General features: G+C 32.3%; 1 protein-coding gene and 1 long non-coding RNA gene across 3 annotated transcripts in view; one reads left to right on the top strand and one right to left on the bottom strand.

Annotated features, from left to right (window-relative positions):
* The window catches only part of CA8 (carbonic anhydrase 8), a 141,715-nt gene that overhangs the window by 114,069 nt on the left and 14,680 nt on the right, over window positions 1-12,966 (top strand). The gene's annotated exons all lie outside the window — the stretch shown is intronic.
* The window catches only part of LOC116420575, a 46,186-nt gene that overhangs the window by 31,915 nt on the left and 1,305 nt on the right, over window positions 1-12,966 (bottom strand). Inside the window, exon 1 of one of the 2 annotated variants that reach the window (XR_004230936.1) lies at window positions 6,011-6,234. The exons of the other annotated variant lie outside the window; for it this stretch is intronic. This is a non-coding gene — a long non-coding RNA (uncharacterized LOC116420575). Of the gene's footprint in view, window positions 1-6,010; window positions 6,235-12,966 lie in introns of those variants that run through there. 2 annotated transcript variants of the gene reach the window in all.

The following is a 12,966-nucleotide window of genomic DNA, read 5'->3' on the forward strand; positions in this document are numbered from 1 at the left end:
GGGAATAAATAAGAGTTAATTATGAATGGATGAAGTATGGTTAGATCATGAGAAGTTTTGAGAGTTAAAGCAGTAGAATTCAGTAAAGAGAAAATTTTTTTAATAAAGAGATAAACAATGAAGACTGTTGAGGAGGCAAATGGCATAATCAAGGCACTGTATTAACAAGACCTAGTATGTAGATAATCTGGAATGGAGATAGCCTGAAATCAAGGAATCAGTTAGGAAACTATTAAATCAATCTAAGCATGAAATAGTTCATTCATTCAGTAATCTTTTATTAAGAACACAGACATAGAACTAGGTGTTATTAATGGGAAGGGAAAGAAGTGATAGCTATGAGACATTTCAAGCACCTTGGTGACAAATTGAGTATTACAGTGTTATAAATACTTCAATAGATCTGTGATTCAGCAATGTGGTTACTTTATTCAACAATATAGATCACAACCCATTCTGGCATTTATATCTTGTGTAGTCTTCACAAAAATTCTTCTTAGGTATCCATCCAATCTACCAAAGGACTTACTCTAGATCTTTTAATGTCATGTGGCAGTTATTACTCAAATTGCCCTCTTTCAATAAATGATTAGTCTATCTGTTTTTCTAATCATATATTTCCTGAATTATATCCTTCACTCCATATTTTGTTCAGCATAATTATTGTTGGCAATATATTATAGCAGTTATATGTCTAACACGTTTTCTCATTGTCCTTTGAATCACAAAATCTGAAAGCTGCAAGGGCCTTAGAGACAATCTTTATTAAAACATAGACCTTTACTGAACAACAATCCCCTCTATGATTATCCAACAAATTGTTATCTAGTTTTTGTAAATATCCAATGAAGGGTAATGTACCTGATGAACAGTTTATTATAATTTTATAATTTGATTTATTGGAGCTGTTATTGTTGTTATTGCTAATTTGTTAGAAATTTTTTCCTTACATCATTTATTTTCTTTTTGTGACATCTATCAATTTCTCATAGCTCTGTTATCTAAGGATATTCAGGATAAGCAGATTCTTTTTTCCATATTACAATACTTTATGTACTTGAAGACAACTATATAACTTCTCTCCTTTAAATTTTCTCTTCACTAGGATATACATTCCCAGTTCCTAAAACCAATTTTCTTATATCATGATCCCAAGTTTCTATACCACCTTAATTTCTTTCCTCTGGATTCTTTCTAGTTTATTAATTCCCTTCTTAAACTATGGAACCTACAAATGAATACAAAATTCCATATGTGATCTGATGAGGGCAATTGCATATCTTTTGGAGGCTGTGTTGTTTTAATATAATTTAATATTACATGAGCTTCCTTGATTGATATATCATACTCTTGCTTCATATTGAGTTAGAAATCCACTAAAACTTCTGGCTCTTTCAAAGAAGATTTACTAAATAGGGATGTATTCCTCATCTTATACTCACAAAGTTGATTTTTGGATCCAAGCATAAGATATATTTATCATCATTCTATTTAGACAGTTATGTTTATGATTATTAGATTTGGTCAGTATTTTAGTCTATCAAATTCTTTTTAGAAACTAACCCTATTATTCAGTGTATTAGTTATCCCTTTGAGAATGTAATAATCATGCCATTTGACTATATCCAAGTCTTTTATAAAAGTGTTAATAAGATCAAGACATAGGGAACTAGGCAGTGTAATGGATACAACAATAATCCTAGAGATAAGAAGAACTGAGTTTAAAGCCTTCCTTGGACCTTGTTCAACCATGTGTCCTTGGCAAATGACTTGGTTTCTTTAAGCTTCAGTTTCCTCACCAATAAAATTTGAATGATCCATTTAGTTTTTCCAATCACTTTCAATTCTAAATCTATAATCTACATCCAAAATTCCACTTCCAAATCGACATTAAACTCCTTGAAGTCAAAGGCTATTTATCTTTCTTTATATCTCTGATATATAGCAAAATGCTTGTTGGCTGACTATTAATGAATATCTTCTGGTATGAATACCACTTTTACAAATCTAAATCTACCTCATTCAATTATTGTCTACCATATTTTTCCATCTTTTACATGAGAATAAGATAAAAGAATCTATAACGTGCTTTACCAAAATTAATCAACCAATTATCAATAATTTATTATATGCTTACTATGATCCAGGCACTGTTCTAAGTGCTGATAATGCAAAGAAAGGTTAAAAAAAAGTGTTCCTGCCTTCAAGGAGCTCACATGTAGATAATTAGATATCTGTAAAATCCATACATAGGAGATAGAGGTAACCTAGGAAGGTTCTGGGGAGGGGGGAAGGGAGAAGGAAGTAGGAAAGGCTGCTTATAAAAGGTGGCTTTTGAACTGAGGCCTAAAGAAAGTTAGATGCTTAAAAGTAGAAATTCTCGAGGGGGATCATTTTAGCAATGGTGAGCCAATGTAAAGCCATGATGATGGGAGATGCAGAACAGCAAGTAGGCTCATTTGGCAAGGGGAAAAAAGTATAGAAAGACTGTAAACTTAATAGGGAACAGGTTGTGAAGACCGTTAAATTTTAATTTTAAAGAACTTTATCTTGGAGGTTATAGGGAGCTATTGGAGTTTATTGGCAGCTATGTGAAGGTGTTGATTGAGGCAAGGAGACTAATTAGAAAGTTATTGCAATAGTCCAGGTAATGAGGGTCTGAACAAGGGTAATAACTGTGTAAGAAGGGAACATATATTTCAGATGTTGTAAAAATATAAATGACTGGACTTAATAAGTGATTGCCAGTAACCGACAAATTTAGTAATTGCTGTCATAATCTGAATGAGGAATTAAGGATAGAGCCAAAGTTGCAAACCTGGATGACAGAGTGAATAGTGATATCCTCAAAAATTATAGAGAAGTCCCCAAAGAGGGACGAGTTTAAGGGGAAAGATAATGAGTTTATATTGGACATGTTGAGTTTGAGATGCCATGAGATATCCTATTTCCAATGGGCATCAAGTAAATTGTTATCTAAAACGTTTCCAATTTTTAAATTCATCATACCCTAGTGTTTCAGCAATTTTTTCATGATATTCAGACCAAAAGAAATATGTAATAGTTTTATTAATTTAGTATTTAGGTCTAAACAACATTAACTCAGTAGATGATTGAAAAATATAATATCCATAGCTTGATAGAAAAAAATTATTTCATTCTTAAATAACCATAATCTCATTCTTTTCTTACTAATGGGATATGTGCACCCATTGGGCACTGCACAACTTCTTAGACCTTTGAATAAAAGGTTCACTTTGAACACTGCCACATTGATTTTTCAGTTTTGGTTAAAAATCTTGCTTTTTAAACACAACAATCACCAAAATACATCTATAAGATGTGACATTACAAACAAGAAAGTTTGAGATGCTACTGGCATAACTGAAAGTAGAAATAAAAAAAAACATCAAAAATTCAAGAACTTCATAAAAAGACATGGTATAGAACATCCTATAGCACCCTTCTGAATTCTCTGTGGCTCCCTGGGTGTACAGTTTGAGAACCTCTGTATTATTTTCCTGATCTGTTAGACCAAATAACCCTGTCAAAATAACAAATAATGTTGACTTTTTTTTTGATGAATACTTCCCTTGTTAGATCTTTACTATCCTTTAAAGAATATACTATAAGATTTTTCCAATAATCAAAGTCAACTAATTCAATGTGTCATAGGTCATGAATCTCAACTCTTCTAGTATTCACAATGATTCAAAAATCACTGATAGTTCAAAAATCACAACTGCCAGTTCTTTTAGCACTTATGGAATTTCTTCAGGATTTGATTCATCTGTGCCAGGTAACTGAAACTCAAGGGCAAGTAGGAGTTCTGTAACAATATCACCACTCATTTTGTTCTGTTCTTTGAGTTCAAAGGTTATTCTCTTTGACATATTAAACAGAAGCAAAATAATGAAATAGCTTTGCCTTCTCTTCAGATTATTTATTGTTCCTTACAGCCAAATAAGCAGCACTCTTGCCCCACTGCACTGGTTTTTAAAAATCCCAGACATTCTTTAGATTTCCTCAATAGTCTTAGATCTTTTGAAATTTTTTGATACTCTTAAAATGTAGGAGCAGGTCTTGTATTCAGAATCTATTGCCTGTCTTGGTTTCTATCTTCTGTACATGTCTTTTATAATCAAAGTTGTTTGATGAACTCCCTGAGTAGCCACATAATCTCTTCAGACATATCACTCTTCTCCTGATAAAAATATTTCTCTTTGTCTTAAAATTTTCACTTTGACAGCTATATATTCCTTCTGGATTCACTTCTATGATATTTGAGGCCATAGGTTCCCATTTATCTTTAAATTCTTTGAAATCTGATCTCTAGGAATCTAGGATAGATAGTACGCTATGGATTTAGTAGAAAATGCCATACAAACCTTACTCTCTGAAATGAATAACATTATATCTACTTCAGCAACAAGTTTTGGCTTTTCTGTCAATATCAAATACAGAAAAGAAACTGTCATAAATTCTTCCATCTTTTGAAGGATGAATATTAAGACAAGTCTTTAAATTTTGATTCTTTCATAATTATAGTGTTCCATGATTCGTGGTCATATAATATCATTAGAAGAATATTGTTAGAAGAATTAGTTTTTGTTTTACAGAATATGTAGGGATTGTTGAAAGTATTGTGAACTCTTCTAGATGCAAAATACCTTTCTCTCTTTATCCTTTTCAGTTCTTTTCCCCACTCATATTTTATCTGCATTATCTATTCAAACTTTATGTATTAATGGGCCAGCTCAAGGATTCTTTCTAAGTAGTATATCTAAGTAAATACCATAATCTGGACAATGAGGGTTCATTAAGCATTTATTTTTTCTTATGTAAATATTTAATCTGAATTCTTTTGAGTTACAATACAATGTTAGGAATCTCTGAACTTTCCTGGAGATCAGAAACAAAAAAGTAAATAAAATCTCAATTATAATAGGAACTAAATAGTTAGAAAGGTTCATTTTATCTAAATTTATAACCTTCAAAATAGACAAATATGAGAAAATACCAATCCCTTGCCTACTAAAATAATCACACTAATACTGTTGATCTGATCTACTGTTGAACTACTACAGTAGCACATAATAAAAAGTTCAGTGTTAACTTTAAAAGTGGACAGTGGCAAACGTAGAAAAAAGGACTTTCTAACCTCAGAATTTAATGAAATTTTCCTTTTCCCTAGTGTACTTAGAGCCTAAAGCAAATTTCTTAATTTTCTGTGCAATATCAAACACTCATCCCCACTTTTCTAAGTCAGAGAATAGAGAAAATCCTCTGAATTTGAAAAATGCTACCATGGATTAAATCTTCCACTGTATCTTTCTGAGCTTGTCACTTTTTATATCTGTTGAGGGCCATACTCATAATAGCAAGTAGTCTTCTTAATCCAGTCAACATAACTCAAAGGATCCCACTTTCCTGAATGAAGTCAAGTAAAAGTGGAATGAATCTCTCTACATCTGTTCCCCCTTAATCTCAAATGGTTAGATTGCAACTAGCTAGTAATTCAAAATATTGCCAAAATATTGTGGAAGAGGAAGTAATTTTTCCATTATTCAGTACTAGCATTAATCACTATTCTTGTTTCAGCCAGAGATAATTTATTATTCTAGAGTTTTTCTTTCAAGAGACATTAGATTTTGTTGAAATCACTCTCAAGTTAATGTGTACTGCATAATCAAAATCTCAAAGCTCTTTGGAAGAAGATTTATTGTGAAATGCATTGTGAATATACCGTAAGCCACATTCTCAATAATATTTAATTGAGTTTTCATTTTGATACTTATTGCTTTTCCACACCTATTTCTTTTGATATGACTTCTTACAAATTCAATTTCTGAAGTGAAGCATACAAACTATTATTTTGTTTTCATTTCTGTCTTTCATTTTCTTGTCAAAAATTTTACTGTTTTTTATTATTGAGATTGCATACAAAAATGTCATGTTCTTCATTCTCATCAAACTAAGGGTTTTATGAAACTTTTTCTTCTATACGTACCCTAACTTTGGTCTTTTTCTTCACTTCTGCTTCTAAAAACAATGCCTCCTGAGATGATTCAGACAAGTATCAAAATTATTAGTGATTTATGGGAATAAATAGAAGCATCCAAAGAGACCTGCAAAGAATATGTAAGAATTATAAAGATCTGGGAAGGAAAATAAAGGATTAGAGATGAACTGAGTACACAAATGAGATTTTTAATTATTCCTTTTGATAACGAGAAAATAAATAACTTGCATCGAAGATATTGTAGAATGGAATTTGATTTTCTGGATAATAATATAAAATACAAGAATGATGGGCTTTTAAGCAGGAATATATCATTCCTAATGAAAAACTGAAAGAGTATTTTCCTGGAGATTTGATGTTCTGATTAAGTTATTCACAACTAAAAAGTGAAGGGATAGAATAGGCTTAACTGCTATATCAGACACACTGAGGAAATAAGTACGGTATGAAGAAGAGTATCAGTGGGGTATCCAGGAGAAGGAGGAAGTAACCCTAGAGAGGGAAAGATATTATATTCACACTAAAAATATCTGTATCTCAGTGTGTACAATATGGATAATAAAATGAATTTGAGCTCTTACCATAGGAAATAAATACAGGTTCATAGGCATCCCTGGAACTTTGTTCAATGGGGTTCATGAATGGAATATCACAATGGCGGGGTATATATGTCAATAAGATATGAACTCAAGGTCAAGCAAATAAAAAGTTTGTTAAGTACTTACTACATTTCAGGCTCTGTACTAAATGATAGGAATACAAATACAATAAAAAAGGACAGTTCCTGACCTCAAGGATCTTATATTTTAACGGGGAAGACAATACATAAAAAGGAATTATAAAATGGGAGAATGAAGGTGTATCCAAATAAATGCATAATGGCAGGATCCATAGAATTAGAAGCCCAGGTGGATGGGGAATAAAGTATGGCTGACATCAATCCATTCCCAAAATAGAGACTCCTAAAGTAACTTTACAATGGCATAAGTGAGACCAACATAGTTGAAGGATAATTATAAGGTGAGAAGGCTCCCAGAAGCAAAAGGAATTTCTAGGGTAAGAAAGCTCCCAGCAGCAGAAGGAATTTCTAGGGTGAGAAGGCTCCCAGAAGCAGAAGGAATTTCTAGGGTGAGAGAGTATTTAAGTTATGGTAGCAAAGTATGGAGGAAAGAGTCAGAAATCCAAGACAGAGAAATCATCACATGTAGAGAGGACTGTTTTACAGCAGAATTTGTGTGTGTGTGTGTGTGTGTGTGTGTGTGTGTGTGATAGTAAATAATCATCAATTAGAAAATGGCTAAAGAAAATGTGGCATATGAATTGAATTGAATATTGCTACGCTATAAGAAAATGACTACTATGATGAACTTGGAAAACTCTGAGAAAATTCGTATGAGCTGATCACATTGAAGTAAGCAGAAACAGGAGAACAATTACAAAATAGGCCCAATAATTAAAGGAAAACAGACAAAGGATTCTTTTGGATTTTGGAGAAGAAGTCATTAAGGGTTGAGAATGATGTTTTTAAAAGCAGCATCAATAAAAATATTTTTAAAATAAAGTAAGGCAGTTGAACCAGATGATTTTTCTTTTAAATATAGGCATTCTTATGTAAATCCATGTTTCTAAGAAATGATAAATAAGGGAGATTTTTTTGGATCAGAATAAAGAAGGGACAAACCAAAGTGAAATCGCCAGGCATATTAGTATACTACAGATCACCAACCAGATGTAGGGAATGGAGAATGGTGAGAGTGAAATCAAGATGGTGAAGAGAAGCCAGGACATTGTCTGGAGTTCTTCCCAATTTCCCTTGGAATCAATGCTTCATGAAGCTTCTGAATGGATTCTTAAGTGGCAAAATTCACAAACATTCAGAGTAAAACAATTTTCCAATTTGAAATATCTTGGTAAAACTTCAGATCTGTCTTACTTGGGCAGGGGAGAACATGACTCAGCACAGGAGCAATGTGAGGAATCTAAGGGAGACTGTTAGCCAAAGTTCAGACAAGCAGCATTGATCCTCCTCTCCTGACACTCAGCAAAGCACAGAATGAATATTGTAAGCCCTTGAACCTAGCATAATAGGCAGCATTAGGCCAGGCCAAACTAGCACAGTGGGAAAGCCAATTGCACCAATGACTCTGGTGCAGAAAGTCAGTGAGAGACTCCTGTCCACCTGCAAAAAAACAAAACAAAACAAAAAAAAACTTGCAACAAATTCTCCTGTGTCCTGGGAGCAGAGTTCGGCTTTTTAAAATGAGCAAGAAAGGAAAAAAAGAACACTGATCATAGAAAGCTATTGTAGCAACAGGGAAAATCAGAACACAAAACCAGAAAGGGACAGCAATGACAAAATGCCTTCAGGGGAAGTCTCAAATATATAAATTGGTCTCAAGCTCAAAGGATTCTCTTGGAAGAGCTCCACAAGGATTTAAAAAATCAATTAAGAAACATAAAAAAAAATTGGGAAAGGAAATGAGAGCTATACAGGAGATTTATAGAAAAAAAAAGTCAACAAATTTTGGGGAAAAAGCCAACAGCTCAGAAAAGGAAGCATAAAATTGGCCGAAGAAAATAGCTCCTTTAAAAATAGATATGGTATAATGGAGAATGAATTGTGAAATTTTTGACTGATTGCAAAACTGGCATAGAGACAGAATGTAGTTGTCTTAGAAGTCCCAAAATTGCTGATAGTCTTTCTGTATGTCAGTAAGATTATCTGGGAAAATTTTGAATTATTTTATTTATAGTTTAATCTTTCAAAGGTAGAGGATATAATATGAAATGCTACTTTGGCTCTGAATATAATTACAAAGGAAATATTGTACCAGTCTGATATTTACTAACTGTATGACCATAGGCAAGTCATTTAATTTCCCTGAGTCTCAGTTTCCTTTTTAACAGAAAGGAAGTAATAATATTTATATTACATATCTTAAAAAATTTCTGTGAAGAAAGTGCCTTGTAAATGATAAAAAAACTGTATAAACATGAACTACTTTGGAAGCTAAGACACGCAACTAAGAAACAATCCAAGTGCAGAACAGGATGAAAAGAATAGTGTCAGGAAGATGAAAACCCAGTGTGAAGTGGAGACTTGTGAAAAATGTTAAAGAAAACAAATAGGACATTTTGAAGGGTTGCTGTGTTAGAAGAAAAAAGAAAAATGAATGAATTAGTTCTTAGGTTGGGATAGAGTGAATGATGGTAAGCAGAAACAATTCCTTTTTTTTTTTTTTTTCTGTGAGATTTAACTGATGGCAAATCAGAACTGCATGAACTCATTTATAGCCATACCCTCTTATAAGAATGGGCAGTATGTGTGTGTGTGTGTGTGTGTGTGTGTGTGTGTGATATTTAAAATACAGGGATGAAGAGAGAAACAAATATATGGACCGAAGGTGGAGAAATAGCTTATGATCATGAAGCAGGGACTTCATTATGACTTGTTGAAAAATTTTTGAAATCTGACTTCATAATACAACATACTAGCTCTCAATTCCAGTTTTGTGTCATCTTTAAACCTGATAAGAATTTCTACTATACATTTGTCTAGTTCATTCATGAATATGACAGGGCAATATTTAATATTGTTAGCATATTGATCTATTAGCTGTCATCCTGGATGAAATAATTCAGCTAACAATGAATCCATCTAATCCAACCAATATTTCTATATCTTGCCTACAAGATCATCAAGAAAGGCTTCATCAAATGTCCAATTTTATGTTAACTCTAGGGTACATTAAAGGCAAATCCACAGTATCTTCTGTAAAATCAGATATTTATTTTAGATTATCATTAGACCAAAAATGTCTTCATAAAAATGTTTATGAAAATGTCTTGGGGCCATTCACTTCAAAATATGTTTATCCATTTTAATTGTGAAAATACTTCTATGAATGAAAGCTCATTCACATGATCATGTTGTACCTCTTCAATCAGACTATGATATCCTTGAGGTCAGGGACGATGTTTTTATCCATATTTATGTCCTCTATAGCACCTACCATAGCTGATGAACAGTTTTTAATCAATAAATTCTTAATGATTTAATTTTTATGTCTCTATCACATAAAGAATGGACATTTAGGATAAATATCTTGTACTGAATTTAGGGGAAAATTTTGAGTAAGTAATGGATTGTTATATTGAAAATTAGTCAGGAATTTATGACCAGAAGTTATGATTTCTTCTTTGACTCACTCATTATTTGGTATATCATTATTAACTATTCATTTAGGTGTGGATTTTCAAAACTGGGGTCTCCATATTAATTATTCTTATTTTGTTATGATCTATAAGTCAGCTATTGAACTGATCTTTCTAAAGCATAAGTTTGACTACACTAACACACCTATTCAATCAGTGTCACCCAGGGCAATAGGATAAAATATGCTTGCCTTGATTTGGCTTAGAAAGCTTTTTCTTATTTGGCCTCTTGCTTTCCTTTCTAGTGTTTTTACATCTTACCCTTATTTTATACATTTCCCCCCCCACTTTCTCCCCACCCTGCACCATAGGACACTTGTTTTTTTGTGTTCGAAACAATCTATCTCCTGACTAACTAGGTCCACAGGCTGTCCTCCTGTGCCTGGAGCTCTCTTCCTCCTTATCTCCACTACTTGGATTCTTTGAAATCTCATCTAACAAACAAAGAAACAAAGCTATCAATAATTCATTCTAGGAAGATTTCTGAATATGAAACAGCTTTCATTGAAGCTTATCACTTATCTGGCATAACAAAATTCATATTATAGGAGTCTCATTTTTATTTCTCCCACCATTTAGCAGTAAATGCTTTCTAAAGGGTGTAATTTTATGAAAACTTAATAAGCACAACAAAGAAATGAAGGATAGCTTATGAACAAAATAAATATTGAAGCTACATTTACTGTTTGAAATTTTAGCAATTAACTGACTTCTTGATTTCATATCAAGATATAGAAACAGATAAATGCCAATAACTAAGCTGTGTAGGTCCACAGAAAAAGCAGGATCTTAAAGGAAGATTGCTGACATTTCTTATACATGGGGAAAATTTTGTTTCCTTTCCTGGGTTGTCATTTTTTTCAGCTTTCCCTAGTTCCAAAAACTATACCATATGTAACCCAAGAACCAGGCTTATATTTTGTTTCTAGAGGACTCTGCAGAAGCCTATATACATAGGGGGAATAGCTTTCAAAGGACCCCTTCAGCCTTAACAAAGTTAATGAAGAACAATATTTGGGGCATTTTTAACAAAAGCAAAAACTAACTCAAGTCTCTCTCTCTCTCTCTCTCTCTCTCTCTCTCTCTCTCTCTCTCTCTCTCTCCACATGGAGAAAGATGTGTATACATATATAATATAGATATGTAGATATTGATATAAAGATATAATACAGAGAAATTCAGAAAATATGTAAAAATGTCTATGAAGTGATGAAAGAAGAAAGTATCATCTAAAGGATAGAATGAATGTTGACTCTTACAATATAAATGGAGATAGCTTCAAAAAGTGTAATGTGTGGTTTTTCATGTTTTTCTAACTAATATCACAACATTGTAGAAAATAGGAGCATCCAAGACTTTTAAGTGAAATAAAAAACAAAATCAATGCATCTAATATAAAGGGTAACTTGAGGGAAAATCCTTGTATCTCATATGTATAATGAAAATCTGATGTCTAAATGAATAGGAAATTGCATACACACATATAAAGAAATTTCAACTAAGGTTTCTTCTTCAAGAAGTCTTTCCCAATTATTTTTTTTAAATGTAGGTGCATTTCTTTTCTTGATTATATCTTATTTATAACTTGTTTATACATAGTTGTTTATATGCTGTCCATCTCAGTAGACTATGAGCCCCTTGGGACAATCTTTCTTTATTTCTTTATTTTCTTTTATTTTCTTTATTTTTCTTTTATTTCTTTATTTTCCCAATGCTTAGCACAGTGCCTGCCACATAGTAGGTTTTTTATAAATGCTAGACTGAAAATAAAGTTATTGAAGTGCTACAGGTCAAATTATGTACCATAGAGCAATACTATGGAGCAAAGTAATGACTAACAGATGGATGTCCTGATAGTCTCCATTCCACAATGTGTCAGAAGACCTGGGGGGGGATTTAAATAATAACAATAGAACCATTTATATAATGTGTAAATGTTTTTCAAAATGCTTTAGAAATATTAGTTAAACAAAAAAACAACAAATATTAGTTCATTTTATCATCCCTGGGAGATAGGTACTATTATTATCTTTATTTTACAAATAAGGAAACTGAGGCATACAGTTGTTAACTTGCTCAGAATCATATACTAGCAAGTGTCTGAAGCTGATTTTGAACCGAGGGCTTCTGACTCCAGATTCAGGATTCTGTTCAACTTAACATCTAGCTATTTCTAATAAAGCTTTGTTGATTGACAAAAATATGTATTAAATCCAAATCTATAAAATACTTCATTTACTGAAATTTATTTCTGTGTTGAAACTTTTATAGAATCAGAGGCTCATAGATTCAGAGTTGGAGAGGACGTTAGATACTATCTAGTTCAAAATCCCAATTTTACAGACAAGGAAATTGAGCCTCAGAGATATCTTTCTCCCCAATCCAATTGAACAGAATTTAAATTATCTACTACAGGAAATACAGTATATTAGGAACTGGGATATAAAAATGAAAAAAAAAAAGGTCTCTTCAAATTGCTTATAACCTACTAAGTGATTTTCTTTATAATCTAATTTTAAAATAAAAACTAGGAAAATTGGCAAAGATAATTAGATTTCTAGAAGGCAGGAAAATTTCTATGATTCAATAAATTTGACTATACTTATTATTTGGTTTTTATTAATTGCTGTACATGAGAAAAAAATCCTCCTGGTTATGATTCCTTCAAATTTATCTAGGCTATTCTACAGTTACAATCATATGGGTTTTTAGGTCAACATACAACTACA

Source organism: Sarcophilus harrisii, chromosome 1, assembly GCF_902635505.1.
Source record: "Sarcophilus harrisii chromosome 1, mSarHar1.11, whole genome shotgun sequence".
Lineage (NCBI taxonomy): Eukaryota > Metazoa > Chordata > Mammalia > Dasyuromorphia > Dasyuridae > Sarcophilus > Sarcophilus harrisii.